This window comes from Rhea americana, unplaced genomic scaffold (assembly GCF_003343005.1).
Source record: "Rhea americana isolate MKP2758 unplaced genomic scaffold, rheAme1 scaffold_239, whole genome shotgun sequence".
In the NCBI taxonomy this organism is placed as follows: Eukaryota; Metazoa; Chordata; class Aves; order Rheiformes; family Rheidae; genus Rhea; species Rhea americana.
Genome location: NW_028186356.1, coordinates 1,058,983 through 1,079,157, shown reverse-complemented (window position 1 = coordinate 1,079,157; position 20,175 = coordinate 1,058,983). Strand labels below are relative to the sequence as shown.

Here is a 20,175-nt window from a genome sequence, read left to right as displayed (position 1 = left end):
TGGCTTGCTTCTTGCTTCTGAGGCTGCTGTGTTTCAAATGCCTAGAGGCAGCCCGGCTAAGACGTAAGCTGTGTGGGTCAGGGGATTCATTACTGGCGCTGCAGAAGCGCCTCCGAGTTTCTGCCATCAGCCATTGAGCTAGGCATGGTCTGGAGGACAAGGAAAAAGCGGCCACTAGTGACAAAAGCTTCCCTGGACACGACAGGCTCATGTTTTACCTAGATGGTGAGACTTCCAATGAAGACCTCATCGTGTCCTGCCAGACATGACAAACAGCACAGCTGCTGAATCCAATCATGCATTCATCAACAGTCATCAAGAACACAGCACTGAYTGCAAACGTTTCAAAAATAACCATTTTTGGAATTGCAGAGCTGTCTCGTGTGGATATGAGAAAGAAATATTGGTCCGCCACAAATTGAACCTAGAATCYGACTTCTGACTCCACAGTTTTCACTTATTATATTAGAAAACTATGGAGMAAGGGGGAAAATATTTTTATACAGTAATGCACTCCTTTCTAAGCAGTGTGTTCAACTTTTCCTGATGCATTTAATTTTAGCATTTTACTTTTCTTTAAAACGTTAGGTTAACAGACAAAGTATTCTCCTCTTAATTCACTGGGCTAAGTCCAGACYGACTTCCCTGAACCTTCCTCCTCCTCCATCCCTCTCCAAGCCTGAAAAACCTTTTGCCACCGCAGTGATTTGAGTCACTCTGGAGCCCTTTGCCATACTAAATGAATGACCTTGTTAAGAAAGTTCCACTGCTTACTTTCCCAACTGGTTAGGTTTGTTAATAATTTATACATTCAAAAAAAAAAAAGTCAAATTGCCAAGTTTCCTCATCTTCAAACAAACATAAGAAGCATTACTTTAATAGTCCTCCTAAGAGTACTAAATCTCTTCTACAGAGAGATTTACGAACAACTAGGTCATCACCCAATAATCCTGCTTTCCCTTCGAGCTCCTGGCAAACTACCCTATATGAAATAAGCTGCTATAAACATTTCAAACTGCAGAATTTCTTGTAGGTTACGTTTGATTCTAGACAACAGCAACAAGCTGAATAAAATCTGCAGAGTTGTAACTGCAGGGTACGAAACTCTGAAGAACCTGGCTGTTTGTGTGCTCAAAGGCCTGGGGCAGTTTCCTTAACAGCGGGCTGCAAAGCGGCGGCGGCGCCCGCCACGGGAGGCAGGTCACGCTTCAAGGGAACGGCCGCTCGGCCCGGGAGGCCGCGCTCTGCTCTCTAGGAAACACGCCTTCCCGCACGCACCTCTCGACACGCAGCGCGGAGCTGAGGTCCACGTCTTCCTGTGCCTTTCCTCAGCAGGAGCCTTCGTTTCCCCTGCGATCTATAGTCGCTGCCGGTTGTGCCCAGCTCCACCCTCGCCACGAGGGTTAGGCCGCACTTCCCGTGCGTGCCCAAACCCCTGCGGCACGCCGGCGTGATCAGCAAGCAGCAATGCTGCCGGGGAATATGCAGAAGTTTGCTCCACTGCAGTGTTGCTGGAGCGCACGCGGTGCTTCACGTACCAAAGCGGCCAGGGCAGTGGCGTTATGAAACATTTGCATGGATCTGTAAAATTATAGGGCATTTCATGGGAACAAGGGAATATGCATTCCTCCACAGTAATCCATCCTAACCATTATTTTCTCTATTAAATGCATCAAGGACAAAGGTCCATAAAGTTTTTCAATATCCCATCTGAATTACACAAGTGAATACCAAATATTGCTACTGTTATTTCACATTGCCCCGTGGCAGCATCCAGACACGCAGCATAGCACATAGGAGTCACTGCTTGCTGCTGTACAGCATGCAGCAGGTGACAACTCGCATCTCCCAAAAAGTCTACAGGTTGTAACACYGAAAGCCATCGATGCTAGGCAGGATGCAGGTTAAAGAGGATAGACATTCCCCATCTGCACCGTAGCTGCAGTCGTGGCCAGAACACTCACTCGTCTCTGGCTCACAAGCTAAAAAAGACAAAATAATCAGTTCTATCAACAACTGTTTCTGGCAACCATGCCCAAGACAAAGCATTTCCACAGCAAGTGCGCTGAAGACATGAAGCTACATCTGCAAACSGAGTATATTTTCCAGCTGTACTAGTTGGTCTAGTAACAAGAGCAAGCTTTCATGCCTGTACTTCATGTCTGCTAAAGAAGGCCTTATGTGCATGAAGATTTGTCTACCTTTTCCAGCTACATGACCTCCTCACACACCTTACCTTAAGTCTCTCTCAGCTACCACACTACTACTGAAGGYATCACATTTGCTGTGCAGCCTGGAGATGATCTCTTCCCTGTTTTCAGTCTTCAACACCACACAGTTCTGACTCCTTTTTAATACAAGGATGTTACAGGAGCAGAAAGGCACAGAGAAGAGCAGGAAGGATTACTGKAAGAATGGACACTTCCCACTCCAGRAACAACTAAATATGCCATGATTCTTGAGCTTGGCACAGACGTGGTTAACGTGAAAAACAAAAACACTCCATAGAGTCATAAGTGGTCTCACAAACGTGCATTGGAAAAAGTAATTTACTGTTCACAATGTGAGAACTAGCTGCTAGAAGGTGAAATTTGGGCCGTGGTGTTGAAGTGCAGTGGAAGGAAGCCCACACATAACACATCAAGTCGGGGAAGGAAGTGATTCTTTGGAGATCAGAAGYATAAGTAATTTGATAAATCTGGAAAAGGAGATACATCTCAGAGGCTTCAGGTTGAAGCGAGAGCCCCCGTTCATCCTGCCTGCGGGCCGGGCGACTTGCAGCGCTCGCTAACGTGCCCCYGGTGCACCCGGGCTCTGCCCAGCTCAGCCCAAGGCACCGCTGCGCATTCACGGTCACCTTCTGCCCTTTCCCACCACTGCCCCTACCCCCTGCTTGGTATTTTATTGCTTCTCCCACTCCTCCTTTGTGACAAGGTAGAATTAGCTACCCCAGGAAAACACGATTACAGTAAATGCTCTCCTCCAAAGCAACATGCCCCCAGGCGCYCGAGGTACAGAAATGTTAAAAACTCTTTTGACCACGCAGTGAGTGTGTGGGCTCTGGCATGGACGTAATGAGAGATCCCTACAGAAAAGCTGGTCACAGCCACTTCTTACACGCTCTTTGCTTCCTGTTTCAGGACATGGGCTGAGCCCAGGCAGCAGTGGGCAACAGTTCCCACCTGCACTATGACTTTCAGCAGCATGAATCACGCCTCTTCCATCACAGAGAACCTTGCAGTGGCTAAATAAAACAAAAAATAATTCTTTTCAAAAGTTGCGAGAAGTGAAACAAATTATTATTGGAAAGGTGCTAATATCAGAAACTAGCAAAACTGCTTGCCCTCTCCAGGTATTTCACACTTGCAGAAGCACATGCTGAGCTAGGACTCTTTAATTAACAGCAGAGTTAACAAATGAATGGAGCAAACCAAACAAGCCAGTGGGAAGGTGTGACGGTGCTTCTGCAACAGAACATACTTTTTTCCATAGAAAACRGAGGACCTAGCTTTGCTTTAATAATGACCTTTAAAAGAGGATGCTTGCCAGCTGCACTTTACTAGGGAAAGGTTTAACTACCAAGAGAAAGAAAAAATATGAAATTTCTAATGTATATATCATGCAAAATGTACAGTTGCCTTTTTTTCCCCCCTCAAAAAAAAAAAAAAAATCTATAAACAGGTGGAGCTTCCTCTATTCCCTAAAAGAACCCTACAGACTGTTTTTAATACCCTGCCTTATGTCTTCCTGCAGCTTTAAGTAACAAGGTTAAAATGCTGCAAGTATTTAGAACAGCAGCCTCAGCAGGTACATGGCTGGGTATTAAAGCTGACCTCCARCCGGGATAATTAAAGACCAATCTATCTTTTTTACTCTTTCAGATCTAGGACTTATGAGCCACCTGCTGAGCGAAATGTAATTAAATCACTACTGTTAAAGTACACATGGGAATCGCACAGTGGCACTGCAAACAGTTTGCTATTCACTCCAGTTATGTAAAGTCAGTTCACACTACAGTTTCAACCTGCAACTAAGAGCTGAATAAAGGTTCAAAATAGTATCTTGTTACCACGTCCTTTGAAAGAAAATAGCTTTTAAGTTGAATAACTCAAAACTACAGAATGCTAAAGCAGATTGAACATAGCATAAAATGACAAAGCTAAAAATTAATGGCATTTAAAAGCATACAAAATGTGCATAGCCCTAATGCCACTGTTCTGCTCCTGCGCCTGCAGAGATGAATCCCCCCTTGGCACATGCCAGCAGAGAAGAGCAAATTTAACTGAGAAATGATTTTGATGCTACAGAATTGATGCTGCCACCTATTTGATACCACTAGAAACATCACACAAACATCATTACGTGAATTATTTTGCACTTCTTTGAAGCACAGTGGTAGAAATTCAAAGCCAGAAACCCCCAGACACTTCATTTGCTGTTCTAAGGAAGAAAYAAACCCCTTCACTGGGGCCCAAAAGCCAATAAATAAGTTTAACCGAAGGCTCAGGCRCACAGCTGGGCCGCTGCAAACCACCAGCTGTCCACAGGGCTGGGATAGCTCAGCAACGTGCCGTCGGMAGAGGAGGTTTAAGCTGGTGCCTGGACTTTTGACCACATAGATACATTATAAAAAGTGGTCACCTACAGCAGTGAAATGGTGAAGAGCTGGGTGGGGGAGAGCAGGAAGGAGCGGACCTGTTATGCACCGGGGCATTTTATAAAAGCAAACTGGCATCTTATTTCCCAAACGGCACAACCGAGGCCGGTCCTCAGAGGAGTGCGGAGAAGCGGCAGCAAAGGCCATCGGAGACGGCAGGGTTAGGGGAAGAGCTGATGTCAGAGCACGGACGTGTCACCCGCACGGCCGCCGGCCCGCAGCACCGCTCAGCGCCAGGGCTCTGGGCGTCACGGTTTCTGCCGTGCTGGGAACGCTCCCACGCTTGCTCTTTTCTCAGGCGCTCGTGGGAGCAGGGAAGTTGCAGGCTTGGTCGGGACTTGAAAGAGGCCTTATTTGAATGTTGCTTGTTGCTCTTCCTACGGGGAAGTCATGACTCTTCTGAACCAGGTTTGTTGTGACTTGCACAGTCTAAAAAAGCAAGAGCCCACGCCAAGAAACYTGAAGCTCGCGTTTCAGGCCATAGCTGCGTGCCGAAATAAACWCCCAACTGCACGGGCACACCACATAGCACAACAAAGTATGTCAGCATATAGAAACACTGCTGCACGCAACAGGTAAAAAAACCCTGATATTTCACAGCCTTGATTTTTCAATTTTTAGGTCCCTGAGGGAAKAATCTATTGAACGACTCACCTAAAACTCTTGGCACTGCCACCAGTCAAGCTGCTTGGCTCTTTGCATTTGAGCGTGCCTYGAGGGGAATGCTGTTTCTTTTAGAGCACTCAGAATCTAAATGAACCCATATATATGCTTCCAATATCTGGCAAGTCTGGTCACGAAGCAATGAATTTCCATCGCTAGCACGTGTACCGGGATGCACCTTCTCTGTGGCCGGCCGGGCAACTTCATTTTCTCTTCTTCGCTGCCCTTGAGGCTCAGAGCCACCATGATGGACTGAAACGCTGGCTTCTCAGGTCACTCCTGCTGTCCYGGCACTGAGCGGCCAGGGATCCAGGCACACTTTCCCCAGGACGATCTCCTCTTCATCGTGCAGTGGGAYGAGGGCTCRGAGACCAGACTTTCTGCTTCTGCTYGGTTCCTTGGAAGTGATTYGTGAGGGTGGAGAGAGAGTCAGGACAGGCACAAGGTTTCCTCACAGCAGCAGGGGGAAGGAAGAACACATCCAAAGGATGTCTCTGCCCACCTACAACGCGATCTATCCTCTGGGGGTGCCTCTTCTTCACCTGACACTGACCTTAAGGAATCTAAGTGCCTGGAATTGGAAAAGTAGACAGCAGACCCAAGGACTTTCTAAAGTAAAGGGATGTACATGCAGGATGTACATTCAGCACGGAAAAAGACAGGCAGACTTCCTCAATGTGGAGGAAGTACAGAGTGAACATCCCTAATCTGTCCGAGTCCACCGGACACAGTCCAGTCCTTGCTGATTTCTGCATTTCAYGCATCTATCTAGCCACTTATCAGGTAGGAAAATTCATCATATCCACACTGCAAAGTAAAWAGTACAAAAGTTATCTACAGTGATCTTTAGAAAATAAGAACCCCGCTGTCCCAGGTGCAACCTCCTAATGAGAAACTAATTGATTAAGAATGGCAAATTCAACACTCCTCCAACTGGTTGCTTCCACTCAGCAGAGGAAAACAACTCCCTCAATAAAATATCCCTTTTTCAGCTAACAAACCTGTTGCACCTGCCTACAGAAATATCTGACCTTCCCAGAGCTGAACATCAGCCCGGAGTCTTGCTCAGCGGTTATCAGCTAACCCAGTTTCCAGTCCTGGGTGCAGCCAAAGCAAAAGCCTTGGCGCGACAGCGCGGGGCTGTGCTGCCGGCAGGGTCCGGCTCCTTCCACCTGCGCAGCCCTGTGCATGGGGCCACAGTGACACCCAGTGGAAAGCGCTGAGAGGGAAACGCTGCAGCTTCACAGGGGTTTCCAATAATGCGAAATAAAAATCTAGCTATCAGGAGACCATCAGAAAACAGAATATAAGCGGTAAAATATGAATTAAGATAAAAATGACCAGAAGGCATTTTTATGATACTTATAGCATACCTGACACATCAGAAAGGAGAAATGAGCCTCTGCAATGTGCCAGAACTTACCAGGAAGGAACGGGACTAAGAGACACCTGCGCACTTGCAATACTGAGCCTGGCATCTGCGACACGAAGYTCCCAGAAAAAATGAAGATTGATTGTCAACTCCCTGCCAGCTGGTGCTGGGGACACTGCAACGGGCTGCGTGGAGCACCCCGCTCCCTCGCCTCCCCTCACATCGCCCCTCGGCCAAGGCCCAAAACGCCTTCCAGCAGCCCGGCTGCAGCCGTCAGCTGCAGAGCCTGCATCGACCCGCGGAGGGTCTCGCCTCCTGCCTTCCGCTGCTACTATCAACCAAATGACTTGCAACAACGACGACAGCAGCGATGGCAGCTGCTTCCTGGTGGTGTCGAGGAGTTGATTTTTGAGCACTTATCATGCAAAATTTACAGTAACAGAATAGATCATTTTATATATCCTAGAAAAAGTTTGGTAAAGAGAAGAGAAGAGAAGAGAAGAGAAGAGAAGAGAAGAGAAGAGAAGAGAAGAGAAGAGAAGAGAAGAGAAGAGAAGAGAAGAGAAGAGAAGNAGAGAAGAGAAGAGAAGAGAAGAGAAGAGAAGAGAAGAGAAGAGAAGAGAAGAGAAGAGAAGAGAAGAGAAGAGAAGAGAAGAGAAGAGAAGAGATCTCCCCAAACAGTAACAACTGCTTTGACTGTGTATTCATGGATCACATTATTATTATATGTGCAGAAAAAACAAAATATCCGTAAACTACAGTACTTAGCACATCCTGTTATTAGTACAAATACCTCAATTCCTTGACATTTACCCTGCACATTACTAATACTTGAAGGGATCAAGGTAACTCAGGTGCCTCAGAAGACCCAGACTTTTTTCCTTTTGCTATGTTGCACAAAATGCCTTGGCATAAAAGCTTGTATTCTGTGCAAAGCTGGCTGCTCTTTTTATAGGTGTCAAGGTACAGATTTTATAAGTATTGGTGTAAGGGCAGGACTTTAATGCCTCAGCTCTATTCAGTCTGTTTTGCCTCTTGTATGGATTGTGCTATATATTAACAAAAAAGATTATATAGCATATATTATTAATATATAATTAYGTTATAGACAGATAGATAGTATATATTCAAAAACCATTTTTATAGCAATAGAAGTACAGCAACAACAAACTCTCCTTCCATCTGTAGCTCTCAAAGCACTCRAAGAGTAAGCACTGTCAGTATCTCCAGGTTAGCACAGGGAAGTCTGACCATGCAGAGATACACCTGCTTCCCCCAAAGGAAGGCAGCCAGCCAGKGCATATGTAAAATCCTTATAACACATAATACACATTTTTGATGCTTGCTTCTTCAGAGAATTTACAGTTGAGAATATATGTTTTGTAAATTACAAGCAATACTGCCTGTGTCTTTTAATTAGTCTGTGTTTCAGAAATGCATAAAAATCCCCAATAATGTGAAATGAAAAAAAAATAGACAACTGCCAGGATCTTCAGTTGGATTTAGTGTTCTGAGTGCATATTTAAGGATGTGTTCCTTCATAAGCTCCAGCTCAAGAACAGCACAAAGAAATCTTGCTGATTGAAACTGGGGCTATAAGCTATGTTTGATTTTCAAAGTCAGCCTCTCCTGAGTATTTCTCAGGGATAAGCAGCAGATGTGACTTAGTCAAACAAAATTTACTGGTGGTGAAAGGCATATTGGAAAAACTCAACATTTATTTTCCTTCCYATTTTTAGTGATTATCTTTTTATATCTTCAGTATAAATGCAACGCATGAAAGCTGACTTCTAGATCAGTTACTCTGAAAAAGTTCTAAGAAGTCTTAATAGACATCAGCCTGAAGTCATTAGCAAAGACAAATTTGTACCCCTAACAAACTGTGGTGCAATTTCTCCAGAGAAAGTACCTGTTTCTTTCCACGTGGTACTACCAAACTTACTCACAACAGGAAAGACAAACAAACTACAGAGAGAGATTTACAGAGAGACCTTTGGTTGTATCAAAATCAGTTCATCTTACAGCATGAAAAGCAGGAACGGTCCGTGATTAAACCACCAGACTGGGCGTCACGAGATCCAGCTTGGCCTCAGGTTACGTGACCTTCAGCAAATTCTTTAGTCTGAAAGAGAGATAAAACTGAGAAAGCTGAAGAGAGATACTTTTAAAGAGCTCTACGGTTCTCAGGTCAAAATCACTAAGAGTGCAAAATATTACACAAACTTCTTGGTTTCATGAATTTACTGAAATATTTATTTTAAGAAAGGACCAAACATGGGAGGAAGAATTTGCATTCTCAGATGCTCAAACAATATACATGTAACTGAACAGACCCAGAAATTACAAAGGCCTCCTTGTTAGCCGCTGTAGCAAACAAGCAAAAGCCTAACTTCTGCAGGAGACGAAGCCCATTCAGAGCATTCAGAGCACAGCAGCCCATGCAAGTCTATGAAAAGTGATTACCAAGATCAAACAGCATTTCTGCCTCCTTATATTAGACACTGGATTGATCAGCTAGTTATAAGGGAGGGGAACTAGTGTCAGCAACCACTGCTGCTAACATTTTGGACAACTTGCGAAAAGAAGCGGGTGTGTGCTGGAAACTCACCTACATAGGCAGGCTCGCTGCTTGTCCGGCTCGCTCGGATTTAATCAGTGTGAAGATTCTGAAACAGAACAAAATAAAAATCAGTAAGTACCTTACAGTGCAAGAAAGCCAAACCTAAGAGGGATTTGCATTTGTGGCTTAATTCTAATCACAGACACTACAGTATTTTGAGATCTTTCTCCCAGAAAGAGTACCTCAAACCTTTCTTACACACAGCTCCCGTGTTCCCCTTCTGGAGGAGAAGGCCACGAACGGCCARTTCCCTTTGGTCACCTCCTGACTGTGAGCGAAGGCAAACGTGATTACTACAAGTGCTAAGAGGAATCTCTACATACCTCATCTCCAGGCCAATTCTTAGTCACRTGTGCTGAAAATCACTGGAGACTTACTGCAAGAACAAAGCTAGTTCCTAATGAAATAAGTGAAAATGTCACCCTCTGTACAATGTATCTTTTCTGGATAAAAAACTACATGAAAAACATGTCTGGCATGCTACAGTAGTCATAAAATCAGAAGTCTGCATGAGGCCCACAAGAACACCCAACTAAGCACTTTCCCTCTCAGATTCTCAAATATTTCACATAGCCTGCTCACTTCCACTATGGTATAATTGAAAAAGGGGGGGGGGGAAGAAAATTAAGACTTTTGGCTACAAGATTTATATACAGGTTAACAGAAAGAAATAGGATTAATATACCACTGCAGCAAAGTTTATTCTATATTTTTAAAAAATAAATAAAAACATCAGAAATAGCAGTTTTGTTATTACATGGGTCTTGCAACAAACCACTAAAAATAATTTACTTGTGTTATAACAGGAGAGCAGACGGAGCTGTGTGCACAAGCAGTGGGAGAGGAAATACCAGTTTAAGGAAACCKGGAGATGATCATAATCACAGCTGGAGAAGCATGATTTCAGTACCTGGGAAAAACAGCTTGCTTTGCAAGTCAACTGCCCATAATTTCTGGGTTTATCAGAGGATAACAAAGCAGTCTGCGTACAGAACTTCTGTCACTGTAACTTCAAAGTGATGCTACAGGCAAATTACCAACCTACCCCTTTTAAGATGGAAGAATAGTCTTTGATTTGTTTCAAGGAAATAAAATTACAGCTTCGTAAGAGTATCATCCTTCTGAAGCCTCCTGTTCCCAAAGCAAAGGTTTTAACACGACTTGTTGTAGACTAGAATTTAAAGGTTCTCCTTTTAGAAAAGCTACTGACATTAAATTGTGTTAAAACAGTCAGAGGTTACACATTAACAGATTTACATTAAACTTTAGTGCCAGCATAACCTGCATTGGGAACATGTATTACTTTGCCTCCTCTAGACTTTTCTAACATGTTAGTATCTATTAACATTTTCTAATAACTATGTTTTAAACCACAGTAGAAACAAATTTGAGAGCCTGTGTTTCCTACTGCAACCTTTTCACACCCCAAAATTTTCTCTAAATATGGTCAGTCTTAAAAAGTACAGATTCCTGCTCTAGATGCGTTTTACTGTTGCTAGACAGGCAAATCTGGAGCATGCTATGTTGAACGCTCTTCTCAAACTTTTGTTGATTAAACACTCACTGATTTTAAACTAAAATTATATGATAATGATAGTTCAAAACTCTTACAAAATTGCTGCCCTCCTTGACCATGAATGAAAGTGAAATTAGGTGACTGATACAGCACAGCTAAAAATGGAAAGCAATGATTGAGGAATACCTGAAAGATTATAAATGGTATTTGTTTAAAAACATATCTCTAAGTTGGCTGTTAAATTAGACAAAGAGTGACAGCGTTTTTATTCCTTGTCCTTSATGGTACTGATAACATAGAGGGTAAACATAATATAGGGTGACATGTCTTCTGCTATAGCAAGAGGGAGGACTTTGTTTACAAATAAAGTTTCCTCTCTTTTTAATCACACTGCTTTGATTCTGCCTGAACTCTGAGGATGGGCATGCTCAGTACTTTTCCAGCAATAAACATTTAAAGTTCTAAAAATAGACTGCAATAATCTTACATAAACTAGTAATTAATACGCCAACCTTTTCTATCATTTATAACGCAAGTTTATATGGTGTAAAACACAGATTATMCATACTGGGCATTTATTAAATCAACAATGAAGATGGGAAACAGAAGACTCATTAACCAAGACGTGACAGGATCATCACTGAAATTTTTGGAAGAAAAACAGCCACTATTTGCCAGTGGCCAGTGGAGAGCTGGAGCAGAGCCCTGGCTCAGTTTGGCTCAGTTCTGACAAATTAATGCAATTAGTGACAAGACTCCCAAGTCCTGGTATGCACAAAACGTGAAACAAGCTCCTGACATGCTGGGAACAGAGCAGCGCACAAGTGGTAAAACGATGACAACAAAAACCAKCAGGAAGACGTTTTGCGTGGGTGGGCTTTACCCAAAGTGGCGAACACAAGTGCGCGGGAAAGGTGCCACGGAGGAGAGGCCGTCCGTCCCCTCGCAGCCCCTCTCCTTCGGTCCTGCTGACGTGCTGGACCCTCTGCACCACACGAGGGGCAGCAGTGGCATCGCAGCAGCTCTGCAGCTTTGCAGAGAGAGTCAGAGGGCTGCAGCTGCGGGGAGCAACAGCTTTGGAGCAGAAATCCTCCCAGGACAGCCTTCACTGCGGCAGAGTGGCCGAGGCTTTGAGGAAGGGATGAGGCTCTGCAGGCGCTCTGCAGAGACCACGAAATCCTGCTCCCGGGAGGAACCTTCCCTGTGTAGCRTGTGCAAAACCCTGCAGCGTCCCAGGGACTTCACCGCTGCCACTTGGTATCTGCTAGGTGCCACCTGCCACGTGTCATCGGCAAAGCACAAAGTCCCAATAACAAATCCCACACTGTTTCCCAGGCTGAAAATACCAACAAAATTCAAACGGCTACTGTTAAAATCATTGAATGGAGTAGAAAAATGAAATAAAGAGATGACCCAACTGCAGTCAGTCGTTGCAGTCCTAGTTCTAAACTCAGGCTTTTCACATTTAGCAAAGAAACAAAAATAAATGCWATGCGTAACCCTCCTTTAAATATATATGATAGCAGTGCTGCACAAAATGTTTTTACAAAAGTTCTGTTTTGCTGAGCTATTCAATTTCTAACTCTAGTTAGACCTTACCTGAAAATTTTGAAGGAAAGTTAAGGAAAATGTTATCTATCAATATCTTCTGCTTCCTGATGCAGACCAAAATACATTGTCAAAACAATCTTTAAACGCATCTAAAAGGTAAATAGGGCTCATGAATCATTGGCCACTTTTCACCTCAAAGCCGTCAAGATTCAATATTCCTACTCAATCAAAGCTCCTGTCAAGTTAGTCATAGAGACAAACCCAACATTACTATCACGGCTATGAGACCAGTGTAACACCCCCCTCCAAAATGCTCCTTACACCTTACTCAGTTGGACTGCAAGTTTGCAGAGGTCAGACCATGCTTGGGAAGGAATAAGCTGGAGAACGGCAGGTGGGAGAAAGAGATGAGGAAATCCTGTTTTACAACAGCTCCCAGAGCCTCTCATCTCAAGGGCTTGACAGAAAGCAACCCGGGTGGGTCCTCCTGCACCGCGGCAATGCAGGGAACTAGCTGTCCACATCCTTGGCTGCCTCTTGTCCTGTGGTTACACGAATACTTCAAAGGAGAGCAAATCTGAAAGGGCATCTCTGTGCCAGCTCCAGAGCTTCTGGTGGGGGAGTCTCATGATGCCACCACGACCAACAGAGCTAGAGCTATAGACAGAGTCAGGCTGTAGGTTTATACAGATCCACAGCAAATCCTCCTACAAAAAGGAAATTCTAAMAATTTCTCCCTCCTCCTCTTTTTCCTCCCAACCCTTCAGGACAGATGCCCTTAACGGCAGTTCCCTTCATCCATAGGAGCAGAGAGGATGTAWCTACTAAAGACTATCACATAAGCACGTTATGCTATGGCCACATAAAAGACGTGTGGCTCAAGCTTGAGGCAAAACTAGGATACAGACAATGAACAAGAAGAGAAGTTATCTTTCCTCTTAGAAATTTCTCTGAAATGAAGAAGGGTGTGAATTTAAAATCTGAATACCTATTCCGCAGTAATGCCACGTACAGGCTTTCCTGCTCCACAGCAAGTGTTCACGGCCAGTCTTCCTCCAGAAAACCTCATGTTAGGCATCCCTAGGGGACTGGGCAGTGAAACACGTGTGGCTGAACGAAAAGCTCCAACTGCAATAGTTTACAGTGTGGCATCGTACGGTTACGGCCCATTTGGTCTGGAACGGCTTCAAAAGCAGTTCCAACATCTGTGCAGCCGGACGGGCAAGGAAGCAGGTGAGGGGGTCGTGTTAACTACTGCCAAGCTGAACTATCCTTGCTTTTCAGCCAGGGCCCTAATTTAGCATAAATCCCTGCAAGTTTTACAGTAACATAAACCAAATTCAGCTGCGAAGAAAGTGGTGAGTCTTCCAAAACTGTCAGTGCTACTTTCCACTTATTCCAGCTCTCAGCTTGGACCTAAAAGCCTGACTTCCTTGGCTTGAATCTAAAAACAAAACTGAAAATATATTTTAGGATCTGTTCAACCTTAATCACAGTGATGACCAACAAAATGCAGAGTATTTCACTTACACCAGCATGAACTTTTACATTTTTAGTAAGCAATGACCTGGGTAGTTTAAAATACGTCCTAGATAGATGGTTTTTGACTTTATACATTCTTAAAGGGCTGGCTTCTTCCATGAGACTCCCCTGCCCTGACACCACGCAGTTTGTGACGGGTTTCTCCCCCCAGAAACAGCAGTGGATTCATTCATTCCTGCAGCAGATTTTGTACTAGCACACCAGCCCTAGCGTAACCTAGTTTTCTAGAGAGGACAGTTTCTTCCCAACTGTGAAAATGTTATGTTTTGTTTTTTTTTTCAAATGAAGAGAACAACTAAGAAGTGGGATCAACAAGYGAGAGGGAGACAGAGCAATTATATATGTACTTTAAACGAACTGACATAGATAATTGATTGACATATACTTTTCAGGATGTGCATTTTTCTTCCTTCTGAGGCCTAATTTTCAAGGTACTAGATACTGGAGATATTTTTACAAGYGCTGTAATAAATCAAGTTTATACAGAAACACAATTTGATACACTTTTGTGACACATTAAACCATTGAAACAATACTTCTCTAAATTCAGTATTCTATTACCTTATAATTTAAAAAAAARGAAAACCAGGTAGCTCTATTTCAGTGATCTTATGCTATAAACATTGCATCTGTAGCAGTCTCTCTAAAATTCTTGTTTCTTGAGATGCAGYAACAACAACTAGTGACGGTTTTAGTACCAAAACCAAGGCAGCTGCAATACATACCAAACATATCTCTATACAGTCTAAGTAGGTAACATTTATGCCACTAGGCAGGTCATCTGAAGACAACAGAAACAGCTACCTACAGCACATCCCCGGAATAACAATGTCCAGAACGGGCCATTGTTTCTCTTGCATATAAATAAACTTGTAGCAGAGACACTATGGCACTCGGATAATTCTTCATAGCACTGCTAGACTAGCCATATATTCAAAAAGAAATGAACAACATAGTTGGCATTCAATCTATTTTTAAATAAAATTTTACTCGTGAAACATTTGAATAGCAGAATGTTCCAGTTTAGGTCAAGTTTTGTAAATAAACTATTGATTCTGTATCTTACCAGCAGCTAAGAGAGAAAGTGGTAACACCTTTGAGGATGACAGCGTGTGCCATCTTCCCATCCATGGAAGCTTTCTGAAAACACACAGGAAGTTACATGATCCCACTGCAAAAGATCTTCCACGAGAAYTCGATTTTTCTTATGCAAACTATAATGAGCCACTCTGGGAGAGAATTTCTTGTGCTTGTGAATGCCTTTCATATCCGCTTGATTTTATTTTTAAAAACAGAAAAGATATTTTCTTCTGGAAATACTCTGGCTGTTCATTGAAATGATATAACAAATGATATAAAAAAACCTTTTTTGTTATCTTAAAAGATACACACAGATATTTCAAGTATCTTAGAACTGCAGACTGAACCAATCGTTAAGAAAAATTAAGCAAAGACCTAACAATGTAGGAGAGAAATCTAAACATATCCAATTAGAGATAAATAGCTCAGGAAAAGCCTCTCTGGAGACTTCCTACGTTATGATCAATTTTAAATTAAAGCCTAGCTTTATAAACAATTAAAATGACTTTGTGCAAAATACACCTGTGTAATATATGTCAAATACCTGCTTGTCTATTTTAAAAAGTGAAGGTATTGCCAATACCTTTAATCAGTTGCGAGGATCCTGTTTTGACTATCAAGTCAGAGTTTTGCAGAAGTATTTAAAACAAACAAGCGTGATGGATACTTTTGTACAACTTGGTCTAGAGCTGGTCCAGTCACTGACCTTGGACAAATCACTTCATCCTTGCATAACATGCTAGGTAAGAGTTACAGCTTCACTGCAGTACTCAGCACAGAAAACTGGACAAGCTTCTGGGGTGACCAGCATCCAAAGAATTTTTTTGATAATAAAAAAGTTTGTATTTTAGAAATACAAAGCTACTGAAAGCACCAAATGTTTTCGTGCCACAAAACTTCCCAGCTTACCATCTGTGTCGTTCAAAAAAAATATATGAGGAAGAAAATAATACTGAAGATATTGACACACCTTGAGTATAAAAATAACTTACAGGTCAGGCTGAATTAAGGCTGGTCAGGGCTCTTTGCGAGGCAGCTACAACTCGGCGCGGGAGGAAGCCCCAGCCGGGTGCACTTCTGCACTGCCCCAGCCCAGCTGGAGTTAGAGGAGATGCAACTGCACAAATCAAGTCGTGGCAACAGCCTAGATCATTTCTGGCTTTTATACCTCCTGTCAATACAGAGTTATGGCTTACAAAACTTTCCAAYCCTCACTGCCAGTGTCATCGCAGCAGTTCCTGCTCTGCAAACCAAGGGGCTGCTCCTCCCCATAACAGGCTTCACAGTCACAACATTTTTCCTGATCCTCAGCCTGCATTTTCCTTTTCTAAAGGGAAACATTTTCCCAGTTTTAACACCCTGAACCATCTAAATTTGGCTGGCTGCTTACAGTACATACACCTATACCCTGCACTCCCCTGCAAGGCCAGGCTCCGATATATTTTGCAGTATTTAATGTCAGGTCCTGTGCTCATTTAACAGTAGCTTTTGGGTGGTAAGGTAGATTGCCCAGCCCTTGCCTCAACAGGGAAAAGAAGTTACTCTAAGTATCAGTTTCTGCAGCATCTTTCACATGAAGATTAACTATCATTTAAAAAGCAAGCAGAACTTTCCCACGGTGTTACAACTTCCACTCCGCAGGAGAGCTCACAAAGCAAAGCAAAGGCTCGACAGAGACCTGGCAATGTAGGTTTTTGCAGATTTTCTACACTACCCATCAAAAGAAATACCAGCTTTGCCTCCTTCAAATGCATAGGAGGACCGATATCCAGCGATATCCACCTCCGCTCAGAGCAGCGGCTTTGGCCAAATGCTGTGTGTCAGAGAGCACRGGGGAAGCGATCACACCTAGCGCACGCTAATGACTGAAAGCAAAGCCAGCGTGCACCACAGAAAGTCAACTGTGGCTGCAAAGACACAGGAGAAGGAACAGGAAGAAAAACAGTGTGAACAAATACAAGGACAAGCTTGATTTCTGTTTCAAGTTTGGCTGATTATTTCAATAAGTGCAAAACTCTGAGCTGGGTGAGTCCTGCGCCAGCGCACGCTCCCGAAGCAGCACGACCTGGTGCTGCGACAGCGGCCCCTTCCCAGCCCCTCCGGGTGCCGGCTCCCCCTCCCACRCGAAGGCACGCGCCGCAGGACTGCGCCACGAACACAGCACTGACTTCAGTTCTGGGCACTATCACAAGTACTGTAATATGAATCATCATTGTCATTTTTTTCCTTCTTTTTATTAACTCTGTCAGATGCCACTGATACAGACACAGGAAGCCAAATATAAACGCTTTGCTGCTTTATCGAACATTCAGAGAAATGAAACAAAACAAAAAATACGCATTTGTGTCTCAGAAGMTCTCTCAAAATTACTATCACATACGTTTTAATAGGCCAAGCTGTTTTATCACTTTTAGGAACTCTAGAGCATCCAAAGCAGATGTGTGGGTATGCTGTCCCTACGCATATCAGTGTATTTTCATTCCTGTTCTGATTTTGGCTGCATCTTACACCAATAAAGGAGCATGCAGAGTATATATATTGGCCATTTACAGGCCAATTGAGCAATACTCTGAGAAGCAGCAGAATAGCAGTGAGCACTACACTGCGAAGATAACGCAAAGCCGGCAAGTCTGTTGACAACAGTGATTAAGGGTGAAATTATAAAGACTAAGCACTAAGTTTCGTGCAACATACCTGAGAGCAAAGGTGAGGTTTTCCATGGAGAGAGGGCAAGGAGGCACAGACTCAGATTTCTATGACCACCATATTTCAGTTAAGAAAAAGCAAAAAAGCAAAAAAGAAATAATCTCACTGCCTATCCCCCAAAATGGGCAGAGACAGCAAAAGCAGTTTATAAGCACCTATATGCCACTTTATCTGGAGGGCAACTAGCTAAATCTGCCTTTTCGTAGCCTGCTGTGCGCCAGGACACTGTCACTTGTTCACATTTGGACACAGAAACTACATGTTCCCTCTATTAACTCCTCTATTTACCGATCTCTAGAATAACCTAYGGACAACACTACTGCAACCTCAGCTCACTCTGCAGATTGCTTGCTTTACCTCTTTGCTCTCTGCTATTTGTAAATCCTTGTAAAATAGAGAGTAGAAACCTTTTCACTCACCACAGTAGTATTTTCTTTTCTCCTCCCTTCTATACCCCTCTCTAGCTTAATGTTGAGAACAGAAAAAAAAAAGTGATTTCAGATGAGACCATGGTGATAAATGCAGTATAAACATTCAGATTTAGAAAAACAAGGTCTAGCTGTGTGCTATTACAAAATTCAGAAAATAGCTGCATGGTTCCAGCAGTGATTAATTTGGACCAAGTCCCAAGAGCCATCAAACATCTGCAGCTTCAGTTTCCCCAAGAAACGTCAAGTTCTCAGCTACTTTCAAGATCTGCAGAACTTGCTTGCTGCTTTCAGTAAAGTTAATGAAAGCTTTACTAGTGATTTCTATCGCAGCAAGATAAGGCCATTCACGTGCTAGAACACGAGACCTGAGAGCCGCACTTGCTTGTGTATCTTTTGTAAATGCAGATGATAATCTAAATTACAGAAATAAAATCCTTCTGTGCTTACTGCTAAATAACCTRCCTCATTCTGTGCGGTTTCTCAAGCTAAATTTCACATTGGCTCAGAAGTAGTTCTTACTGTTCTGGTGAAGTTTGATGTCATCTTTGCCCTGCCACCAGGGGACAATGTAAAAGGGCTGATGGTGACGATTTATGGGGCTGTACCATGAACATCTGGAATAACTTGAATCTGCTTTCGCTGCCTATACCTCCAACATCTGAGCACTACAGAGGAATTTTTCATAACTCAAGTATACTGAGTCTTCTAAGGAACGGGGCCTAGGAAACTGAAAAAAGAAAAAAACCTTTCAGTATTTGTATAAAATCTATAAAGTCAGTTATTAAACAGCCACAAACAACCCTGGGTTTTTTTCACAATGTGAATCTGAAAACTCAGTATTTGAAATAAAACGAGACATCGGGGATGGTTGGCAATGATTATAATCAGAGCGTTCGCTATTTGGGAGCCCTCAGAAACTTCGCAAAACAGCGTGGGCGTTCCGGGGCGAGATCCRCACGGTTTCGCAAGCCGCCTGCGAGCAAGGAAAGCACCGGGTCGACTTGCCGCTTCGGCGCCCAGTTGGAGAGATCCGGAATTACTGCAGTACGTCCAGCGCAAGGACGGAATACGGGACTTAGAAGTCATTAACCGCATACTAATCCCTTGATCTCATTTAGTGGCACGGGAATAGCATAAAACAACTACTGCCATCCCGTTCTCGTTATTTACTCACAGGATTTCGTTTCTAAACCCCTTCCCAATGCAGACAGGCGGCTTGTTACCGTCACTATTAGGTTTAAGCTAATCAAAACGCTGGCTAATACGCTCCAACTCACTCTCGATTCAATCCGATGTGTACACCRCGCTAACCAAACCGTCGGCAGTAAGGACGCGCGGTGCCCGACGCGCGCGGTCTCGTCCCCGAAACCCTGCCGGGCGGCGGCCCAAACCGGTCGCGGGTCCCCGCCACGACGGCTCTCTAAAACCCGGGAGATTTCTGGAAAACGGGCGCTAGCGGTTAGCGACGCGGGCCGGGAGCGCGGCGAGGGCTTCGCGTGCAGCAGGCGCCTCGCCGGGCGGCCGCGGAAACAACACAGAAAGTCGAATTCCTCGCCCCAACTTGCTGCGCTGGCGGCGGGTCGACGCGTCGACGCGGCCCCTTCGGGAAGGCCGCGCTCGGCGGCGGGGGCGAAGCGGCGGCGGCAGGCGGGACCTGCGGGGCGACCCGCGGAGCGGCCCCCGAGCCGCTCCCGAAGATTTGAGGCCGCAATTGCTCGGGTGGAATCGGGGGGGGGGGGAGGATTCACCAAAAACAGAAAAATTCCTCACAGAAAATTCCCCACAGAAAATTCCTCACTGAAAGTTCCTCACAGAAAATTCCTCACAGAAAATTCCCCACAGAAAATTCCTCACAGAAAATTCCTCACAGAAAATTCCCCACAGAAAATTCCCCACGGAAACCCCAGCTGCTTTGGCCCCCGACACGCGCCCGTCGCCGCCGAAGGAGGGAAGAAGCGCGGGGCGCGATGAGGGGCCGAGGCGAAGCGGAGGCGGCGGCGGCGGCGGCGGCGGGGGGGAGGCTGGGGCGGCTGGCGG

At 44.2% G+C, this 20,175-nt stretch overlaps 1 protein-coding gene across 1 annotated transcript in view; it reads right to left on the bottom strand.

Annotated features, from left to right (window-relative positions):
• The window catches only part of GNG12 (G protein subunit gamma 12), a 31,248-nt gene extending 12,445 nt beyond the window's left edge, over positions 1-18,803 (bottom strand). The window contains exons 1-3 of the mRNA XM_085306372.1: positions 18,658-18,803; positions 9,301-9,358; positions 8,715-8,814 (exon numbers count right to left, since the gene is read on the bottom strand). The gene's annotated coding sequence lies outside the window, so the exon portion shown is untranslated. The remainder of the gene's footprint in view (positions 1-8,714; positions 8,815-9,300; positions 9,359-18,657) is intronic.
• Positions 18,804-20,175: the final 1,372 nt, after the last annotated feature.